Genomic DNA, 22,758 nt, shown 5'->3' with positions numbered 1-22,758 from the left:
AGATATTCTTTGGCAATTAAATAGAGTACTGTTACCTGTTACAACGTGGATGAACCTTGAAAACATTACGCTACATGAAAGAAGCCAGACACAGAGGAGCATATAATTTAGTATTCCTGTGTCAGTTAGAAGCAAGGCCCTGGGCCTCAGTTGTCACTCATGTTGTCTTCCTGTGTCACAGTCAGGTTCAGCCAGAGGCCATTTCCACCATGGGTCCCATCAGTAGGAATGCTGGCTCCGCTTCCCTTCAGGTCCCCTTGTGGGGAAGGGTGCCTGTGGAGTGGTCATGTGTAGTCCACGCCTTACCTGGTGCCCCTCTGAGTGCCACGCTCCGGGGACGCCCTCTGCCTTCCTGTTCTTGCAGCTCTTGCTGCCTTTCTGGCCTGTTCTCTCCCTTTTTTGGGTGGGGCTCATCCACAGTAGCTTCCTGAGAAGCAGTGCCAGGAGGTCAGTTGTGGCAGCCCTGTTCTTTGTATTTTTTTTTCCTTCTTGTCTTTATTTGAAGAGAGCTCAAAATACTAACAGAGTATCACTTTATTACAGTCATGATTTCACAGTCACAAGACTGAAAGTTTCAGATTTTACCAAGAGTGAAATGGCTTTATACATGAACTTCGGTTTAACCCCAAAATAGCAGCTACCCAGGTTTCCCACAGAACTTGACCATAATAATGTATAAGTCCCATTCTCATACGCATCCTCATTCACATAAACTGCTCTTAAATTGAGTTCGATTCCAAAGTGATTAAAATTGATTAATTGAAATCAATTAAAATTGATTTGCTCTTTATCTTTATTTCACCTTCACACATAATGGATAGTTCAGCTGGATAGAGAGTTTCAGGCTAGAAATCATTTTCCTTTTGAAGTTTTAAAGAAATGCTTTGTTCTTTTCTAGCTTCCCAAGTTGCTGTTGAGAAATCCAAAACCGTGCTGATTTCAGATTATTTGTGCCCCCTTTCCCCCACTTTCTGCAAGCTTACAGGGTCTGAAATTTCATGACATGCCTGGTGTGAGTCTGCATTTGTCCATCTTGTCGGCTCGGTGCGTCCTTCCATGTGGAAACGTGGCCTCTGTCCTAGGGGTTTCTTGAATTATTTTGTTTCTTCCCCTGTGTTTTAGCTGTTCTCTCTTTCTGAGACTCCTGTTATTTAATTTTTGGATCTCTTGAACTGACCTCAGATTCTCATCCCTTTCTTTTTTTTTTTAAATAAATTTATTTATTTTGGGCTGCGTTGAGTCTTTGTTGCTGCGTGCCAGCTTTCTCTGGTTGTGGCGAGCAGGGGCTACTCTTCGTTGCGGTGCGCAGGCTTCTCATTGCGGTGGCTTCTCTTGTTGTGGAGCACGGGCTCTAGGCATGAGGGCTCAGTAGCTGTGACTCACAGGCTCTAGAGCGCAGGCTCAGTAGTTGTGGCGCATGGGCTTAGTTGCTCTGCAGCATGTGGGATCTTCCCAGATCAGGGCCTGAACCCGTGTCCCCTGCATTGGCAGGCGATTCTTAACCACTGCGCCACCAGGGAAGCCCTCTCTTGCCTTTCTTGCCCACTTTCCGTTTCTTTGTCTTTTTGTTTCAGTTTCTAGGAGATTTCCTTTACCTAATCTTCCAACCCTTCTATTGATTTTTTTGTTTGTTTTTCCCATTATATTTTAATTTCCAAGAGCTTTTCTTGCTCTCTGAATGGGTCTTTAAAAATATGTGCATAACATCCTACAGTTCCACCTATGTAGTCTTTTCTTGTTTCTCTGAGGATATTAATGCCATGTTTGTTTAAGTTTTCTTCTCCTTGCATTGGCTGTTTCCTCCAAGTTGCTTTTTTCTGCTACTTTCCTTTGGTCTCTCTTTGAAGGAATCTGTCCTCGGCTGCCCAGTGATCTTTGGTTGCCGGTTCACAATGACCAGTAGGGGCTAAAAGCTGCCTGGGAGTCCAGTTTCTGAGGTGCACAGTGGTGATGAGGCATGCTATTTGTTGGGGAACCTCAGTGTCAATATCCTGAGGCCTCCCCTCTTGGGCTGGGTCAGGTCTCAGAGGAGGGGAAGGGTGTTCTAGGAGCTGAGTGGGCAAGGGGACAGGATGCATAGGCTCACTTAACTTTCCTCTCCTGTTTTTGGCAAGGTACCCAGGCCCTCACCTGTGCCTTGCACCCCCCAGTGCAGACCCTGAGCTTCGTCCTCTCCAGAGAGCAAACCTCTGTTCTTCAGGAGAGGGTGGGAGAGGGGTGGTCTCCAGCAGCATGAGGTGGGGGGACGGATCTAGGGATCTAACTGCTTCTCAAAAGCTTTCACCCAGCTTCCATTGTACGTATCAGCCCATTCATCCCATCCCGGGGGACCTGGAGCCACAGTTCCCTAGCTTCTTGGTGGTGGAAACTGGTGGATGAGCAGCCTTCCCCACTGCCAGGTAGGGCCACGAGGACAGTTAACCCAAGCTGCTTCCACAGTTATGTTGCTGTGGTCTCCCTTCCTGGTCTCTCTGTCCTTGGGGATTTATAGCTTAAAAAACAAAAACCTCTTACTAAAGTTTTGGTGGGATTTCGGGAGGGAGAAAAATTAGACACATAACCCAGACATGAGTGGGCTTTGCACAGGGAAAAGGGCATCCAGGTGGGGAGCATCTTGGTGGAAGGAGTGCTCTGAGGAAGACGGGAACGTGCTTGGATTATTTGGGAACAAGGAGGAGGCAGTTTGGCTGGAGTTACAGGACCCAGGAGGCTGAGGAGTGATGGGAAATGAGGCTCGACAGGCAGGTTGGACTAATGATGTGAGGCGAGATTCTTACCTGTAGGCAGTAAGGGTCGTGGAGGGTTTTAAAAAGAGAGTGAAAGAATGCCTGCACCGGGGATGCTGTCCTCAGTATATAGCCTGGATCAGTAGCTAAAGCCAACCAATGGTAATGGTTGGTCATGGTTAGGAGGCCTTTACAGCAGTTCAGGTAGGAAGAAGGGGGTGATCTAGGGTGGGTTAGTGGAAATGAAAGCAAGGAGAACGTGAGCGATTTCAGAGGAAGAACTGATGGGCCTTCTTGACTAGATGGTGGGAGAGGGAGAGGGAAGGACAAAGATGACCCCCAAACTGAAGCCCTAGTTCCCTGGGGATGGAAGACAAGAGGTGTTTGGTTGGGTTTGGGGGAGTGTGTGTCATCTGGGATGGGGGAGGGAGGGGGTAAGTTCTGTTACAGAATAGACATTTGACATGTATGTGCAACAGCTGTTATTTTAAATCCTCACATTTCAACCTGCAAATGCCTCTGTTGGTTAAGAAAGAGTGAAGGGGGTGGGGTGGGGAGAGAGAAAAGGTGTCAAGGGTATATGAGTAAGGAAATCAGTCCCTTAAAAAGCAAAGACTAATTTTCACGTTGTTAAATGAGATTATCAAAGGAATCTTTATTTTGGTATCCTCACAGGTTCATTAGTGTTGCAGGATGGCTTCTGAACTGCCTTGAGCATAGAGAGTTTCTGATTCATTTCTTCCTTAGCTCATCCTCATGTTTTGACTGAATTAAATGCTCTGTACAAGAGGCTTCTACAAAAGACACAGAGGCCTCTTTTTTTAAAATTAAATTTTATTTTATATTGGAGTATAATTGTTTTACAATGTTGTGTTAGTTTCAGGTGTACAGCAAAGTGATTCATTTATACATATACATATATCCATTCTTTTCCCATATAGGTTATTACAGAAAGTTGAGTAGAGTTCCCTATATTATACAGTAGGTCCTTGTTGATTATCTAATATATATATAGTAATGTGTATATGTTAATTCCAAACTCCTAATTTATCCCTCCACACCCCCCACCTTTCCCCTTTGGTAACTATGAGTTTGTTTTCTAAGTCTGTGAGTCTGTTCCTCTTTTGTAAATAAGATCATTTGTGTCATATTTTCAGATTCCACATATAAGTTATATCATATGATATTTGTCTTTGTCTGACTTACTTCACTTAGTATGATAATCTCTATCAGAGATTATAATAATAATGCCATGTGGCTGCAAATGGCACTATTTCATTCTTTTTTATGGCTGAGTAATATTCCATTGTATATATGTACCACAGCTTCTTTATCTATTCCTCTGTCAATGGACATTTAGGTTGCTTCCATGTCTTGGCTATTGTGAATAGTGCTGTTATGAACATTGGATGCATATATCTTTTCAAATTATGTTTTTCTCCAGATATATGCCCAGGAATGGGATTGCTGGATCATATGGTAGTTCTATTTTTAGTTTTTAAAGGAACCTCCATACTGTTCTCCAGAGTGGTTGTACCAATGTACATTCCCACCAGCAATGCAAGAGGGTTCCCTTTTCTCCACACCCTCTCCAGCATTTGTTTGTAGACTTTGATGATGGCCATTTTGACTGGTGTGAGGTGATACCTCATTATGGTTTTGATTTGCATTTCTCTAATAATTAGCAATGTTGAGCATATTTTCATGTGCTTTTTGGCCATCTGTATGTCTTCTTTGGAGGAATGTCTATTTAGATCTTCTGCCCATTTTTTGATTGGGTTGTTTATTTTTTGATATTGAGCTGCATGAACTGTTTGTATATTTTGGAGATTAATCCCTTGTTGGTTGCTTCATTTGCAAATATTTTCTCCCATTCTGTGGGTTGTCTTTTCGTTTTGTTTATGGTTTCCTTTGCTATGCAAAATCTTTTAAGTTTAATTAGGCCCCATTTGTTTATTTTTGTTTTTATTTCTATTTCTCTAGGAGGTGGATCCAAAAAGATACTGCTGTGATTTATGTCAGAGTGTTCTGCCTTTGTTTTCCTCTAAGAGTTTTATAGTGTCCAGTCTTACATTTATGTCTCTAATCCATTTTGATTTATTTTTGTGTATGGTGTTAGAGAATGTTCTAATTCATTCTTTTACATGTAGCTGTCCAGTTTTCCCAGCACCACTTATTGAAGAGGCTGTCTTTTCTCCATTGTATATTCTTGCCTCCTTTGTCATAGATTAATTGACCATAGGTGCATGGATTTATTTCTGGGCTTTCTATTCTGTTCCATTGATCTGTATTTCTGTTTTTGTGCCAGCACCATACTGTTTTGATTGCTGTAGCTTTGTAGTATAGTCAAGTCAGGGAGCCTGATTCCTCCAGCTCTGTTTTTCTTTCTCAGGTTTGCTTTGGCTATTTGGGGTCTTTTGTGTTTCCTTACAAATTTAAAAATTGTTTGTTCTAATTCTGTGAGAAATGCCATTCATGATTTGATAGGGATTGCACTGAATCTGTAGATTGCCTTGGGTAGTATAATCATTTTGACAATATTGATTCTACCAATCTAAGAACATGGTATATCTTTCCATCTGTTTGTGTCATCTTCAATTTCTTTCATCAGCATCTTATACTTTTCGGAGTACAGGTCTTTTGCTTCCTTAGGTAGGTTTATTTTATTTTTATTATTTTATTTATTTATTTTTTTGCGGTACGCGGGCCTCTCACTGTTGTGGCCTCTCCCATTGTGGAGCACAGGCTCCGGACGCGCAGGCTCAGCGGCCATGGCTCACGGGCCTAGCTGCTCCGCGGCATGTGGGATCTTCCCGGACCGGGGCATGAACCCGTGTCCCCTGCATCAGCAGGCGGACTCTCAACCACTGTGCCACCAGGGAAGCCCTATTTTATTCTTTTTGATGTGATGATAAATGGGATTGTTTCCTTAATTTCTCTTTCTGATCTTTCATTGTTAGTGTGTAGAAATGCAAGAGATTTCTGTGTATTAATTTTGTATCCTCTAACTTTACCAAATTCATTGATGAGCTCCAGTAGTCTTCTGGTAGCATCTTTAGGATTCTCTATGTATAGTATCATGTCATCTGCAAACAGTGACAGTTTTACTTCTTCTTTTCCAATTTGGATTCCTTTTATTCCTTTTTCTCCTCTGATTGCTGTGGCTAGGACTTCCAAATTATGTGGAAAAGAAGTGGCAAGAGTGGACATCCTTGTCTTGTTCCTGATCTTAGAGCAGATGCTTTCAGCTTTTCACCATTGAGTATGATGTTAGTTGTGGGTTTGTCATATATGGTCTTCATTATGTTGAGATAAGTTCCCTCTATGCCCACTTTCTGGAGAGTGTTTATCATAAATAGATGTTGAATTTTGTCAAAAGCTTTTTCTGCATCTATTGAGGTGATCATATGGGTTTTTAAAAAATATTTTAAAAATTTATTTATTCATTTATTTTTTTGGCTGCATTGGGTCCTCATTGCTGCGTGCGGGCTTTCTTTAGTTGTGGAGAGCAGGGGCTACTCTTTGTTGCGGTGCACGGGCTTCTCATTGCGGTGGCTTCTCTTGTTGTGGAGCATGGGCTCTAGGCACATGGGCTCAGTAGCTGTGGCTCACGGGCTCTAGAGCACAGGCTCAGTAGTTGTGGCGCACAAGCTTATTTGCTCTGCAGCATGTGGGATCTTCCCGGACCAGGGCTCGAACCCTTGTCCCCTGCATTGGCAGGCAGATTCTTAAGCACTGTGCCACCAGGGAAGCCCCAGCATGTGGTCTTTATTCTTCAATTTGTTGATGTGGTGTATCACACTGATTGATTTGCGGATATTGAAAAATCCTTGCATCCCTGGGGTAAATCCCACTTGATCATGGTGTATGATCTTTTTAGTGTATTGTTGAATTCGGTTTGCTAGTATTTTGTTGAGGATTTTTGGGTCTGTGTTCATCAGTGATGAACATGGCATGTACTTTTCTTTTTTGTGTGGTATCTTTGTCTGGTTTTGGTATCAGGGTGATGGTGGCCTCATAGAATGAGTTTGGGAGTGTTCCTTCCTCTGCAATTTTTTGGAATAGTTTCAGAAGGATAGGTTTTAACTCTTCTCTAAATGTTGGATAGAATTCACCTGTGAAGCCATCTGGTCCTGGACTTTTGTTTGTTGGAAGTTTTTAAATCACAGTTTCAATTTCAGTACTTGTGATTGGTCTGTTCATATTTTCTCTTTCTTCCTGGTTCAGTCTTGGAAGATTGTACCTTTCTAAGAATTTGACCATTTCTTCTAGGTTGTCCATTTTATTGGCATATAGTTGCTTGTAGTATTCTATTATGATCCTTTGTATTTCTGTGGTGTCAGTTGTAACTTCTTCATTTCTAATTTTATTGATTTAGGCCCTCTCCCTTTTTTTCTTCCTGAGTCTGGCTAAAGGTTTATCCATTTTGCTTATCTTTTCAAAGAACCAGCTTTTAGTTTCATTGATCTTTTCTACTGATTTCTTCATCTCTATTTCATTTATTTCTGCTCTGATCTTTATGATTTCTTTCCTTCTACTAACTTTGGGTTTTGTTTGTTCCTCTTTCTCTAGTTGCTTTAGGTGTAAGTTTAGGTTGTTTATTTGAGATTTTTCTTGTTTCCTGAGGTAAGATTGTATTGCTATAAACCTCCCACAGAGGCCTTTTTATTTGGGGTCTGTAGCCAAACGGGCAAGTGGAGAGGGGGTACCACTCACCCAGCCCACCCTTACTGCCTGTCTCCAGGTCACTTTGGGATGCTTAGCCTGTCTAGGTGTTCTTTTCATCTGTGGCTCCCGGGGAGGTGAGGAAAGGGCCCTGGTTGTAGCATTTGCAGATTTCTGTGGTGTACAGATGCCCACTGTGATCAGTTTCAGGCTGTTACTCAATGTCACTGAGCACTGAGTTGGAAAGGGGCAGAGTCAGGGAGCCGGTGGGAGCGATCATTCTGTGCCTGGTGCGGGTGGCTCATGATAGATCCTCCCCCAAAGGATGTGTGTGGGTGGGAGGACCCCATTTCTTAGGTCATCTGACTTGCTCTGACTAAGGAGGCTATGAGGGTCAAGTTGTGCTTCAAAGCATCATCTCCACAAGCAAGCCCCAGCCCAGCTGGGCTGGCCTGTGGTTCTCTCCTCATGGCCCTGGCCCTGCCCACCTCTGCCCGTCAGAAGCAGGCCCAAGTCCCCTGTTCAGCCTCTGCATTGCTGACACTGAAAGCTGACGTTTATAATAAAGGCCCGTTATGTGCCAGACACTCTTCTGAGCACGTTACATACATTAACTCGTTTGATCTTTGTAACAAGCCTATGCACATTACTGTTATTATCCCTGATTTTACAGATGAAGAAATTCAGGCCTGGAGATTAAACAGCTTGCCCAGAGCTAGTGGGCTTGGTGGAGCCCTGACTGGAACCCAGGCCGTTCGACCCCTGGGGTCTTACCACTGTGTTTTCCCTGCCCTGTTACGTCAACATCTGGGAATTCTCTTTACGTGTTTTTTTTTTTTTCTCCTTAAGATCCAGTCAGGGCCTCGGCACTGTTGGTGCATTGGGGCTGCCAGATAAAATACTGGTTAAATTCAAATGGCTAGTTTATTAAAATGGCTAGTTGAATTCAAATTTCAGGTAAACCAATAATTTAGTAGTGTTAAGTATGCTCCAAATATTACACAGGATATACTTGTACATTTTTTAAAATGCAGTCTAGCTGAAATTCGGATTCTAACTGGACACTTGGCATTTTAATTGGCTGCATCTGGCGGCCCTTGGCTCAGCGACTTTATCTCGGTTGAGAAAAGAGTCAGGCGCCCAGGAGGAGATTGAAGTAATCAGTCTTGCTACTCGCATTTCTCTGGCCAGATTGTGCTGAGGGCTACCAGTCTCTGATTCATGGTACTTTTTTTGTTTGTTTAATTTATTTCTTGGCTGTACCGCGCGGCATGCGGGATCCTAGTTCCCTGACCAGGGATCAAACCCACGCCCCCAGCAGTGGAAGCACCGAGTCTTAACCACTGCGCCACCAGGGAAGTCCGTCATGGTACATTTTAAAGTAAAACATACTTAATATCTAAATTCCAAACATGTCTAACTTTTGCTTTTCTCCTCTAAAGAAAGAATATTAACACAACCTGTTGTAGGAACATGCCAAGATACAGGTAGATCACAGCAGAAACGTAAGAAATCTCATACAATCAGTCTAATATTTAGCTATTCCAGAAGACTCATTTGACCTAAACCAATTCATTCAGAAAACTGTCTAAAAATTTTTTAAGCCCCCTCACAGGGAAACGCCATTGCCTTTTCTAATCTGTATCTTTTGCTGATCTGACCGGCCAGATATTTTTCATAAAGCTTAGTCTCATCCTGCTTCTTGGAGCGGCTGTGGCTAACCAGGAGTTTGGGTGTGAACAGGAAGCACGGCCGTCTACAGGTCTGCCTTCCCTGGGCTGCTGCTTCTCTGGCTGTGCCTCTCTGAACGTGATGTCTTGCCCTGTCAGCCCAGAGAGCCGGAGCACAAAAGCCACTGGTCATCTTAGCCCTTGGCAGGGTCAGTGCATTGGGTGATGCCTGGGTCCCAGCCGGTGCTGGAGTATTTGACACTGGCACTAGAGCTTTGCTCTCAGAGGAGGGAGGCGCTCTTCATCCAGTACAAGGCCAGTCTTTCACCTGAGCTGAGCCGCTTTCCAGGGATGCTCCATCTCTGTAACTCCTAGCAGCCTACCCTCCTGTTTCCAAACAGCATTCGGCTCTGTTTTCTGATCTCCTCCTGTGGAAGGTTTAGCTCGCTTTTACCCCCCAGCCCAGACATACCCACTTTCCCTGCTCTCCTCCTTCCCGCATGGTTACGTAACCATTTAAAAGTACATTTTCAGTTTTTACATTATTAAAATCAAGTAAATATTCACAGTTGAGAACACCAGGTGTATACGTGGTAACGTTTTCCTGTATAACTTCTCAGTTTCCTGGAGTTGCTCTTTACCTCATTCCTTCATCCCCAGACGAACTATAAAAACTGCCATCTCCTCCCCATTTTTTCAGAGACATCAGGTCATCCAGCCTTTTTGTTTGTTTATTTAGACCCCCGATTGCCCCCTTGGAGCCCCATCTCTGGAAGCTTCCCGGCCCATGCTGTTGTCTGGAGAAGCAGTTCTCACCATCCCCTGAGAACTCCCCAGGCTTCCTTCTGTGCTGGCTCCCAGGCTTCTCGGTCTTGGTTTATCTACTCCCTTGTTTCGTTGGTGCTCATCTCCCAAGAGTTTCCTGGGAAAATGCACGCGAGGGTGGTAAACTTTCCTAGGCCAAGCAGGTCTGAAAATACCTTTATTTTGCCCTCACACTTGATTGATGGTCTAACCGGGTAGAAAATTATGGGTTGGAGAGCGTTTCCCTCAGAAGTGGCTCAGCGTTACTGTGGCCTCCTTCTTCTCTTCAGGAGTGTAGTTGGCTGAGTGACGGCCCCCAAAGATGTCTAGGTCCTCATCCCTGGCACCTGTAAGTGTCACATTATCAGGGAAAAGGGTCTTTGCAGATATGACAAAGTGAAGGATCTTGACATGGGGAGGTGACCCTGGATTATCCGGGGGCCCTAAATGCCATCGCAGGTGTCCTCAGAAGGGAGATGCAGGAGGTTAGACACACACTGCGGTTCTAGAAGGCCAAGTGATGACAGAGGCAGAGACTGGAGTGATGTGGCCATAAGCAGAGGCATTCTGGCAGCAGCAGAAGCTGGAGGAGGCAAGGAAAGACTCCCCTGCAGCCTCCGGAGTGGATATGACCCTGCCTGCACCTCGATTTGGGCCCAGTGAAACCGATGCTGAACTCTGGCCTCCAGAACTAAAAGAGAATACATTTTGGTTGTTTTAAGCCACCCACTCTGTGATACAGGAAGTTAACAGGATCCCCCTGATCTTACTTCCAGGCAGGACTTCGGGCATCGTGCTGGGGCTCAAAGGGTCCTCACAGCCACAAGTGCACGAGGTGCAGGAGGTGATGCTGGATGACTCTGCCCTGCTCCCCCCCGGGGGGCTGGGGGCGGGCTCCCCGGACTCAGCCTCTTATTTTCTTACCTTTTCGCCTATTTGCCATATGTCAGTCTTTTTGTTATGCTTTCTGGGTGATGTCCTCCACTGTCTTCTAATTCTTCTATTTATTATGTTTAAAAATGTCTGCAATGCTATTTTTAATTCCCTAGAGCTCTTTCTCATTGCCTTTTTAAAATAGCTGCCACCTCGCAGTGCTATAGCTTCTCTTACTTCTCTGAGATTAATTATAGTGGTTTTTTTCTAAGTATCTGCTCTCTCTATTACTTTCTCCTCAGAGTCCCATGTTTTTATTCCCAGTTTGTTTTGGTGAATTTTTTTGGCTCTGTCCTCAAACATCTGGTGATTTTGGCTGTCCCTTCATACTGAAGCCGATTGGAAAGCCTGGGCACGGTGGGGCTTATGGACCAGTTGTCCTCACCTTGAGAGGAGGCTGCAGGCCACCCCTTTCTTTGGGTGCCGACTACGTGTCTGTAGCCACGGGACGTCCGTCCTGGGCGGGTGGTTTCCTAGAGAGGAGCCCTCAGGGTGCTCCCTAGCCATCAGCCTGGGAACCACTTCGTGGTAGCCGAGGGCTTTGCCATCTCCCCTGCTGTCTGCAGCGCCGTCTGGTGCCCTGTCTGCCGCCTCTCCCCTGGCTGGGCCTCGTGGCCACAGTGGAGCCTTTCCAGGAACCCAACCTCTCGTCTTCTGAAAGGCGCCAGTGCCTGGCGGTCAGGAGCGGGGCCCTGGATGCCCATAACCGGTCCACCTGGCTCTGACACTTCCTAGCAGCGTGCTCTTGGGCACGTGACTCCATCTGTCCTGGCTGCGCCTCAGTTTCCATGGCTCTAGACCTGGGAACGCAGGTGAACCGTCTCAGGGGTCGCTGCGAGGATTCAGCCAGTGACTGCGCTGGACTCAGCAGGGCTGAGGCTGTTCGCTGTTCCTGTGGTTCTGCTGGGGTGTGGTGCAGGGATGGGTCTGGGGCTCTTACTCCCTTAGACTGTAACCAGCCTTCAGTTTGCAGCCCCACTGTCCAGCCGACCCACTAAGTTCTGAACTTCCCGGGAGCCTGCAACTCACATTTGCTCACTCTGTGGATTCCTCTGCGTGCTCTCCACCCCCCACCCCCCGTCATTGCCACTTGTCCACATGCTGTGCCTCGTTCAGGTTTAGGGGCCTCTCTCATCTGCTGCCCTTGGCTTTCCCATTTGTCCTTGGGGGTTTGTGCTCTTTTTAAAAAGATCCTTTTACCGATGTTTTAGTGGGATTTCAGAAGGGTAGAAATGAACCCCTGTGTTCCATCCATACATTTCACCAGACCTAGTTCTTACCGTAAAAAGGGAAGCAAATATGTCAACATAGTGACATCAGTTTATTCTGAGTTTCTGGGTCTTATATTTATTGCTAGCTGTATGGTCTGTATTTTTCAAATGTTTCATAAAGAAAAGAAAAAGAAAGAAAGAAAGGGAGGAAGGAATGAAGGGAGGGAGGGAGGGAGGGAGCCTCGATCCTAGTACCCTCTAGGATCGTCTAGGATGCTCAAGTGCTCATCCTGCATTTCTCCTCTTCTTACTTGAACATTAAGTTAAGACGTCCTTGTCCGGACATTGGGGAGTTTACAGCAGAGACCTCCTTACCTCCCACTAACTCACTTTTACCTCTACCCCCTCTGAGCCACCGCTGTGGCCACCAGTGAGCCCTCTGCTGTTAAACCCCATGTCTGTTTTTTTCACTCCTTATCAGAGCTCTGCTGCCTTAGACATTGACATTCCTCAGAGCCCTGGCCCTCACCATGCGCCTACTGGTCCCTGGGTGTCCCTCGGCTCATCCTGGCCCGTGGGTGTTTCTGGCCGCCCCATCCATCCTTCCTGCCCTCATGTCCCCAGCAGGACGTGGCTCCCAGACCTGCCTCTCCTGCTCAGAGTTCTCCTTCAACGTCAGACTCACGTCCAGCAGCCTGTTTGGACTCCCCAGCTGGATAGCTTGCAGTTAATTCAAGCTCATCAGGGTCAAAATTGAACTTGCCGGCCGCTACCTACATCCGCTTCTGTGTTCCTTAACTTGGCATTGCCACTGTTCACCCCTTCCCTTAAAACAGGAGCCAAGAGCCACCCTTACCTGTGGCCTCTTTACCCCTCGTCGAACAGGTTCTGGAGGAGTACTTCCGGCATGTTTCTTGCCTACATTAGAACATCTTCCTTGTTTTTCTTCCACCTCTAGTCTTTCCTCCTCAAATTCGTCTTCCTCAGAACAGTCAGAGTGGTCCCTCTAAATTGCAAATCCCTCCTCCCCTGCCTAGTTTCCTGGGTCACATCCCCTGACATTGAGGGTAAGTCTGCGCCCCTTGCTGCGCATGCAGGCTCGTGACCTGGAGTCTAGGTGTCTGCGCTTGGTCTCCTGGGCATCCTCACTCCCTGCCTCTGGCCTCGGTGGACATTTGCCAGGCTGTTTGGTCCTTCGTCTTTGCTCCCCCTGTCCCCACGCCTGAACCACCTCCCTCCTTCCTCCTTGTCCTTTGATTCGTCCCTGGTGTGTTTCTTCAGGAGGTCTTCCTGCTGGCTCTGCCCTCTCTCCGTGCAGCCATGTGTTGGCATCGGCACAGTTCACAGGCTCGTTTTTGCTGCCACCCACTCGGCCTTTCCTGGCCCAGAGAGGGTGCTGATCACAGTCCTAAATAGCTCCGTGCTCTGAAGGCCCCCGCTTGGCCTGCTTCAGGATGAGCGGGTGAGAGAAGGCGGGGGGGGGGGTTATTTTTTATTTTTAAAAACAATTTTTGGCCGCGCCGTGTGGCTTGCGGGATCTTAGTTCCCTGACCAGGGATTGAAGCCGTGCTCCCTGCAGTGGAAGTGTGGAGTCCTAACCACTGGACCACCAGGGAATTCTCGAGGGAGCGTTTTTAATACCCTGTACTCCCCAGCCCCTGGTTTTAGGGTCTCTGTAGGTTCTGGTCATTTATGGGGAACGTGGGTCTGTTAGTTTCCTAGGGCTGCCATAGCAAAGAACCCAAAACGGGATGGCTTACGACAGAGATTTATCGTCTCGCAGCCTGGAGATCAGAAGTCCAAAGTCAAGGTGTCGGCAGGGCCACGGTCCCTCTGACAGTTCTGGGGGGGATCCTTCCTTATCTCTTCCAGCTTCCGGTGTTTCCAGCAATCCTTGGCGTTCTCTCCAGGCACATGGCTGTCTTCTCCCTGTGTGTCTCCACATGGTCTTCCATCTGCGTGTGTCTGTCTCTATGTTCAAATTTCATCTTTTTATAAGGACACCAAACATATTGGATTTGGGCCCACCCTAGTGACCTCATTTTCACTGATTACCTCTGTAAAGACCTAATTTTGGGGAATTCCCTGCTGGTCTAGTGGTCAGGACTCTGCACTTCCACTGCAGGGGGCACGGGTTCGATCCCTGATCAGGGAACTAAGATTCTGAATACTGTGCAGAGCGGCCCAAAAAGAAAAAAAAGGAAAAAAAAGGACCTTATTTCCAACTAAAGTCACATTCTGAGGTCTTAGGGGTTGGCACGCCCACGTATCTCTTTGGGGAACAAAATTCAGCCCATACACTGGTGTCCACTTTCCTACCACCTTGAAACTGGGGTGACCTGAGTGAGCGAGTGGGGACGAGGTCCTGTGTGACTCGCCAGCTGGGGTGGGTGTGCCATGAAGGTGTCAGGGAGCTTTCTGGACCACCTGCATGTCTGCTGTGTTTTGGTGTCCGTCTCCCTGCAAAGCATCGTCCAGCCGTGATTAGAATTGAGTCTTTAGTGCCTGTCACCCTCTCAGCCCTGAAATGCTGTCCTGGTTCCCACCCTCGGGCTGGGAGGTATATTTTGCTGACCTTGCCCCTTTGACCTTCCTTGTCAACGCTTTGGGCTCTTATCTGTGTGTAAGGGACACTCATGTGTCCCTTTAGCTTGTGTGTGCTGCTCCCAGGAGGGCCATGCCTTATTCATTGTCTAGCCGCTCCACAGTATTTCTGGGCTCACAGTACTCTGCAAGCTCATGTGGCCTGGAGCAGTCATTCATTCCTTCACTCATTCATTCCCCAGACATTTAATGTCGGTGTCGGGCACTGGGCAGAGTGCTAGGGAGACACTGGGGGACAAAACAGACTGAGAATCCTGTCGCCAAGTCCTCACAGTGTCTGGTGAGACGGGTCAGCAAATCGTTATAACATTAAATGCTCCTTTTTTTTTTTAATTTCATTTTTTTAGAATAAATTTCTTTATTTTTTTATTTTCGGCTGCGTTTGGTCGTTGTTGCAGCGTGCAGGCTCAGTAGTTGTGGCACACGGGCTCAGTAGTTGTGGCGCACGGGCTTAGTTGCTCTGCGGCATGTGGGATCTTCCCGGACCAGGGCTCGAACCCGTGTCCCCTCCATTGGTGGGCAGATTCTTAAGCACTGCACCACCAGGGGAGCGCTAAGGGCTCCTTGAGGACACAGACGCAGACACGACCTCACCGAGAACCCCCACAAGCAGGAGGACAGGGGTTGTGGCAGGGACAGTGACAGAGCTGCAGTGAAGACAGATGGCCGCCCGAGGAAGGGTGTCTGAGCAGCCTGGGGTGGTGGAGGAGTCCAGGAAGACCTTCCTGAGTGGGATCTAAAGGATGTGGAGAAATTCGCGCGAGTGGCTTTCCGGCTGTGAGCCTGGCCCGACGTTCAGGTCCCCAGGCAGGCATGCACAGGTTGGCAGTAGCACTCCTTTTGCACCAGGGGGCAGTGTTTGCCTTGAAAGTCTCCTTGCCCTCAAATGAGGCTGGGACAGGGCAGCTGCTGTGCCCACCGGGCCCCCTCCTCACCCTGTGCTTCCTGCCACTCCCTTGCGGGCCTTGATCAGTCCTCATGCGCCTCTCTCTCTGAGCCTCCCCCGTTTCCCAGTCCACAAATCCCCTTGGCCAACGCGGGGCCCGTTGTCCCAGGTGCCGCTGTTACCCCCTCTCCCCTCTGCCTGCCGCCTAAATCGAGGGTTGCCAGGGGCGACGCAGAGCCCCGCCGCTCAGGGTGGGAGGTGGGCTGTGCTGCCCCAGGCCCCGCGCTGTTTGCGCTCCGAGTCTCTTCCTGCCTTTGATGTTCTGGCGCCCCTTTCTTCTTCATCTGTCACCTTCGTTGTTTCTCCTGTCCTCCCTTCAGCTCCCCCTGCTCAGAAATCTCGGCCTTGGTCTGTCCTCTCTTGGGCGCTTTGATATCAGCCGCTGCAGCCCTGAAAGTCAGGTGGAGTCTTTCCCTTTCATCTGTCCCCGTTGGCCTCCAGCCCCGGGCCACCATCCGACACGTTTAGGACAGCGCGGAGCTGCCTGGAAGGAAGGCTCCCCGAGAGCAGCCCCATCCATCAGAGGCTCGCTTCTGCCACAGTGTGGAGTCCTCCACCAAGAACTCTTTCTTTCTGGTTCTGACCTGCTTTTGCTTGCAGCCAGCCGCTGAGGCCGGCTGGGGGCAGGGGATAAAGCCTGGTAGGGGTGCTAGTGCTGGGGGTGGGTAGTAGGAAGTAATTGTGTAGGAGCCTCACTAGTTAACTTGGAGATCCTGGGGCCTGTTTCTGACCCGCTCTCCCTTCTTCTCACCCCACCTGGCTGCTCCAACACACGTCTGAGATGGATGTGATCAGGTACTTGGGGACTGGGGGCGGGCAGTTCAGTCTATGGGCTTCCAAAACTAACACATCAGCCAGCCACCCCCAAAGCAGGGCCACAGCTTTACTTTCCTCTGTGCCTCCTGCCCACAGTTGCCCTCTGAGTCTGCAGGAGCTGCTGTGTGAAGAACAGGGATATTTAGGGTGGAAGCAATACAGATCCTCGAAGGAACATTCCAGGGCCCGATGCTTGGCTACAACAGCTATTCAGGTGGCCGCCTACCCTGATCCCAGCAAGGCTGCTCTGGCTGAGAGCACGTCCGCCCTTGAGCCCAGTGGCTTTATTGTCTGGACCAAAATTCGGATGGTGATGGCTTGACGGCGGAATTTTGTGCTGCTCTTGGTTGCAAGAGGCAGCCTGGGAGGTGTAGTTTAGGTCTGAAGTAATGGGACCTCTAGTGACATTTTGATGATTATTGGATGAATTGAAACTGCCCTAGCTCATCAGGGACACGTGATGGCTGGCTCCGTTAGCCTGCTCCCTGGTGAGAAGTGCAGAGCCCCACTGGTGGCCCTGCCGAAGTTCAGGCAGTAACGCATTTTTATCAGGAGTGGGGTTTTGGCTTTTGGTGTCCAAGTGCTGTCACGCTGTGCTTCTGATGAAAACCATAACTTATTCCTTTAGTTAGGTGAGGACACCCTAATGGGTCAGCGCTCTTGCTCTAGGAGACATACAAAGTGGGCTCAGAACTGCCCCTGCTGGCTGACCTTGAGTGTGACTTAATCCCACTGTGCCTGGTTCCTTCTGTCAAAGGGAGTGATAAGCAGCTGTGAGGCTGACCTGAGTTAGTACGTGCGGAGCCCAATGCCTGGGAAAGAGTAGAGACTCTGCTAGGTGTGCTGTTCCCCGCTGTGTCCCCACCTGCTGGCACCGGCCTGGCACGGGGGTGGAGCTTGGCGAGTGTTGGACGCTGTAGAAGCCGCAGGGGCAGGGCAGGTCACCGGGCCTGGCAGCCGATGTCACCACCTCCCCTGCCTCGTGCCCCAGGTTGTTGTCAGCACCCTCTTGACTGAATCGTCACCACTCCCTTCTGGAAGGAAAGAACACTGAGCTTATCCATTCAGTGTTGGGGGGAGGTTTGAAGCTGGAAGAGAAGTCGAGACTGCCTGTGGAGTCACGCTGAGAGGCAGCGGGGGAGAAACAGGTGTTCCCAACACTCCCCGCCTCCCTGTGCCTCATTCTTGCTGGCGTTGTTTACACGTCCCAAGTGAGAGTCAAAGCCGTCTTCCTCCCCGTCTCTAATGCACAGCCCGGGGCCAAGGAAAGGGATCTGTCAGCTGGCATTTGCAAAAATAGCAAATGGGCCTCTCTGGGCCTGTCGGCTCACTGGAGAGGAAACCGGATAAGGGATCTTTGGGCGGTGGCGGTTGCTTTTCTCTTGCTCATCACTCCCCCATCTCTGAGGTCAGAAAAGGAGATTTTTGCTCACGTGTGCCACTGGCACTGAGCAAGGCAAAGTGGCGTCCCCGAGGCAGGTGACCGGAGGCTGGCTGTGCCCTGGCTCCTCCAAGGGGCCTCTCCCCCCGGGGGAACCCAGCCAGTGGGGGAGTCCCATCCGTCCGCAGAGCAGCCGCCCTCTCTGAAGGCTTGTGGCTCCCCTGGGCAAGGTCAGCTGATGCAACAGAACACGAGGGCTTCCCAGGGTGTCGGGTTTGGTTAACGAAGCCCTCGGCGTTTTTAAGGAAGATTTTCAGCCAAACTGCCAACGACCTTGAGAAGTTCTGGGTTCCCATCCCGCAACCGAAAGCTCAAAAGCAAGGCACAGTGTGGCACCAATGGTGGGAGCCTGGGCCTTGCCCACACCGCCCTCCTGTGACCGGTGCCGTCACCTGTGCTCTGCTCTGCAGTGAGGGGACGAGAATGCTACCTGCAACGGTGCTTGAGGGAAGGCCAGTGCTCTGCGAAAGTGGCGCTGTGAAGAGGGGCTGGCACTCAGGTCACTGCAAGATGCCAGAGTTTGGTCTCAGGGCGGGGGTCCCATTGAATGCCAGAGGCAGCCCCTCTGGGAGGGCTGCAGAAGGGAGTTTGGTCTCCTGAGGCCTGGCCACGCTCAGACCTCAGGCGCTGAGCTTCTGCTGCCGGGCCTCACCGGGTGCCTGGCTGCCTGCCTCCGCCACCCCGAGCGGGAATCCGCCCACTCAGCGCCTCCTTCGGCCCACCCCGGACCCTCAGACTCGACACAGCCAGAGTGAGTGCATCACACACTCGACCCACGAAGGGCCTGCTTCCTGGAAGGGAGGCCTCTGTGAGGTGGCTCACCTCTGTCCTGCAGGTTTTCTCCCAGCTGAAGTTGATTCTGGAAAGGCCTTAGGAGGCACCAAGCAGCCGAACCCCCTGGGTTTCAGGTCTGGGAGGGGAGTGGGACTTGACAAGGGAAAAGGCTGGGTTAACCAAGTTCTGAGGTGTCCTGGGAACGCAGCAGGATTTTTATTCACCTTTGTGTCCTCAAGACCCAAGCGTGGCTTTGCGGGGTCAGGGGGTGGGGGTCGCTTGTGACTAAGCTGGGAACTGAGCTACAGGGCTGTGTCTAGGCTCTGAGGGGCAGTGTGACCTGTGCCCTCGGGCATCCACGAGGGCCCCGTCTGACCAGCCTCCCCAGACCCCACTCTGCCTGTTGGCTGACGTTTCTGTGCCTTTCACCTGCAGGGGCAGCAGGAAGTCCGCTGTCCCGCTCCCGGCTGGTGTCCTGCCTCAGGACACCTCCTTCGGGCTTCCCTGGTGGCGCAGTGGTTAAGAATCTGCCTGCCAATGCAGGGGACACGGGTTCAAGCCCTGGTCCGGGAAGATCCCACATGCCACGGAGCAACTAAGCGCATGCGCCACAACTACTGAGCCTGTGTGCCACAACTACTGAGCCCGCACGCCTAGATCCTGTGCTCCGCAACAGGAGAAACCACCGCAGTGAGAAGCCCACGCACCGCAACGAAGAGTAGCCCTTGCTCGCCGCAACTAGAGAAAGCCCGCGCGCAGCAAGGAAGACCCAACACAGCCTAATTAATTAATTAATTTTTTTAAAAAAGAACACCTCCTTCGTGCTCTTTCCCTATCCCTGGGGATCGGGGAGCAGGCTTTGGGCTGTGAAGCTCCTGCTGCCTGCGTGACCCAGCCTCCATGCCTCCCCTGCTCCGGGGCACCCCTTCCGCCAGTTTCAGCCTTGGCAGCCGTCCCTGCCTCCAGCAGACTGGGGCGGGACAACTTTGTTCCCTGGGCCACTGACTCAGGCCGAGCAGATGGCGTGGCCTCCCTGGGAAGAAGCAGCCCTGGGTGCCTGGCTGGTGTGGGGTGAGTGCCCCAGGGCTCCCTTGTCACGTGCAGGTCTTCCCACCCGAGAATGCGGTCCGCTCTCTGTGGGTGCACGTTCCGGCCCTTGTCCGGCGAGAGCCACTGGGCGGGTGGCCGCATCACTGGTTGGGGCGGGAATGAGAGCCCTGCGGGTGTGGGCACCAGAGCCGGGGGTTCCTTCTCGTGCCCCGCACTCATCAGGGAGGAAAGGCCAGTGGGAAGATGGCGATGGCGGCCACGTTCATCGCCCAGGCATGGCACTCAGGGCCCCCGCTCAGTGATCCCCAGGACGACCTGCCGAGGTTGGGGTGGTGTTGGCCACTTCCACAGAGGAGGGAATGAGGCCTCAGGTGCCCAGACCCAGGCCTGCTGACTCCAGGTTCACACTGGGCTGCCAGCCGGTGCGTGTGGCTGCCCTCTGCCCACTTTTTCCACTGCTCTGACTTCAGCGAAGGACCGTGACCTTTCCCCTTCTATAAACATCTGCCTGCTCACTCCCGCACCCCAGGGTCTGCTCAGGTCTCAAGTCCAGGCCGATGTTTGCTTCCGTCTGCACAGGACAGGGGGCTCCGGGGCATTCAGAGACTCCCCACCTCCACCACCCAGTGCCCAGACCCTGGTTTCTTGGTTTGTAAAGTGGGACGCCAGGAAAGCCCTTGCTGTCTAGAGCACGTGTGAGGGTCAAATGCAGAAATGTGTGTGGGTCTCTAAGGCCGGATAATTCAGACTCCCTTGTTTGCTGACTGAGCTAGGGAGGCACTTGGCACCCAGCCCGGGGGCATAACCTCCAGGGATCTCTTTCTTTATCTGGAAAAGGGATTGGGGCATGTGTGGTTGGGGACAGGACAGAAATGTCTGTTTATCCACAGGACAATGCGTAGTGCCTAAGGCGTCCTCAGGAGTAAACCCACCCAAGCGGGAGAAAAGAGCCTGCCTCCCTGGAGATAGCTGAGACGTCCCTGGAGGATGGAGAGTCTCCGTGCCAGTGGTACCAGCTGTAAGGCTGCTCACCTGTAGATAAGTGAGGAAGATCCCGCCTGCAGCCCTGAGCAGAGCAGGCATCTGGTGCCCAGGACGCGGGCGAGGTTTGCATCCCACACCTGCTCCCGGGGTGTGCGCCATGGACCGCCAGGGCCTGCTTGCTTCTGGCTGCTCCGCTGGGCAAGCGCTTCCCTCCTAGTGGGTGGGTGTCTGAATCCGGAAGCCGGTGCAGAGGATTAGGTGCTGCCAGTAGACCTGCGAGGGGGAGATAACAGGATAGCATCTGAAGTTCACTGGCTTTCAGAAAGGTGTGGGAGTCAAATGTTTCCACTCTGAGGCCCAGCTGGTACTTGGCACCCACAGTGAGCGGGTCCCGGGGGCTCCCTTGGGTCGCTTCTCCATCGGCGCCAGCTGGAGCATGGCTTCTTTCTTTCAGACCCACAGACAGGCTGCGGAAGCAGTGCGGAGAATTCTCTCACACCCCTTACCCCAGTTTCCCAAACATTGACCACGTTTGCTTCATTATTCTCATGTTTTTCCCTGAACCATTTGAGTGTAAGTTGCAGATATGATGCCCTTAAACTCCTAAACACTTAAGTGTTTTTTCCCTAAGAATGAGGATATTCTCTAAAGTTACCGCAGTACAACAATTAACATTGACACAATACTCGTTTCTAACGTACAGACCTCATTAAAATTTTGTCAGTTGTCCCCCTAATGTCCTTTACTGCAGCTGAAATCCAAGATCCAATCCAGGAGCACGTGTGCATTTCATTGTTCTGGCTCTTTAGTCTCCTTTAACCTGGAAGTTCTTTAGTCTTTGTTCCTCATGACCTTTGACACGTGTGAAGAGTACAGGCCAGTGGTTTGGTGGAACGTCCCTCAGTCTGGGTTTGCCTTGTGTTGGCTCCCGATTAGACTCAGGCTGGGCATCTGTGGCAGGAACACCCGCAGGTCCTTCTTGGCCGCCCGTCAGGAGGCATGTGATGGCCGTTTCCTGCTGGTGATGTTAACCTGCATGACACGTACAGGGGTGTCTGCCAGGTTCGTCCACTTTGTATTAATAAGTAAGGACTGTGTGCTCCATTTTAGAAGATGAGCCAGAGCCCAGCGAGGCTGCTTCCCCACCCTTGACATTCGCACTGCTGGTGGGACCCCGGGCGCCCACTGCCCGCCCTCGCCTCTGCCCCTGTTGGCTCTCAACTCCCGAGAGCTTCTGCCCCAGCCCCACGGCGCTTCCTGGCTTTCCTCCTCATCCAGACTCAACATTGGTGCACCCACCACAACTCTCTTTTTTTTTTTGCGGTACGTGGGCCTCTCACTGTTGTGGCCTCTCCCGTTGCGGAGCACAGGCTCCGGACGCGCAGGCTCAGCGGCCATGGCTTATGGGCCCAGCCGCTCCGTGGCATGTGGGATCTTCCCGGACCGGGGCACGAACCCATGTCCCCAGCATCGGCAGGCGGACTCCCAACCACTGCGCCACCAGGGAAGCCCTCCTGTCTTGACTGTTCTGTCCCCAGCAAATCTACCCCAGGCCCAGGGCTTCCAACCCCACCCTTTTGCTGAAGCACCCAGGCTTCCTGCCTGGCTCTGACCTCTTTGGCAGCCCGTTCCCAACCCCAGTCTGGTCTCTCCTGAGGTGGGGGAGGCACTTCCACTCGCCCATCCTGGGCTTCTTCCTTCCCCTCATCTTCCACAGTGGGTCTCAGCGAATCTAGCCTGTTGTATCCCAGATACCTCCCCACCCCCTCTGTCCCCCCAGTCAGAGGTGCTGTTTCTGTCTCAGCCCCTGCACAGCCCCACACGTGCACCCTCTTTCCATCCTCGCTGCTCTCAACCCAGGCATCTTTTCCAAACACACAGCAGGTCGTGCCCTCCACCACCGTGTTGGGTGAGAGGCGGACGTACCCAGAGGCCTCGGCAGCCTGGCCCGTCTCACCTTCAGCCGTGGGGTCCCTGCCCCCAGCTGTCAGACCGGATCTTTCTTGGACACACCCAGCTCCTTCTTCCCTCGGGTCCTTGGCTGTGGCTGTTACTGTGCTTGGGGTGCGTTCCCTGCAGATCAGATCTGTGTGTGGCTGCGGCTTCCTGCATTTAGGTCCCCACGTCTGTGCCC

At 50.7% G+C, this 22,758-nt stretch overlaps 1 protein-coding gene and 1 long non-coding RNA gene across 9 annotated transcripts in view; one reads left to right on the top strand and one right to left on the bottom strand.

The window, feature by feature from the left end:
* The window catches only part of PC (pyruvate carboxylase), a 106,645-nt gene that overhangs the window by 59,554 nt on the left and 24,333 nt on the right, over nt 1–22,758 (top strand). For 4 of the 8 annotated variants that reach the window (XM_033861177.2, XM_033861175.2, XM_033861176.2 and 1 more), the window contains one exon: nt 20,531–20,746. The exons of the other annotated variants lie outside the window; for them this stretch is intronic. The gene's annotated coding sequence lies outside the window, so the exon portion shown is untranslated. The remainder of the gene's footprint in view (nt 1–20,530; nt 20,747–22,758) is intronic. 8 annotated transcript variants of the gene reach the window in all.
* On the bottom strand, nt 19,821–21,082 carry LOC141279417 (uncharacterized). The gene is made up of 3 exons (XR_012333625.1): nt 21,004–21,082; nt 20,673–20,925; nt 19,821–19,955 (listed from the first exon to the last, which is right to left on the bottom strand). It is a non-coding gene; the product is annotated as an uncharacterized lncRNA (long non-coding RNA).

This window comes from Tursiops truncatus, chromosome 8, assembly GCF_011762595.2.
Source record: "Tursiops truncatus isolate mTurTru1 chromosome 8, mTurTru1.mat.Y, whole genome shotgun sequence".
NCBI lineage: Eukaryota > Metazoa > Chordata > Mammalia > Artiodactyla > Delphinidae > Tursiops > Tursiops truncatus.
Note: the sequence above shows the minus strand (reverse complement) of the source record. Positions and strands in the feature narration are given on the sequence as shown.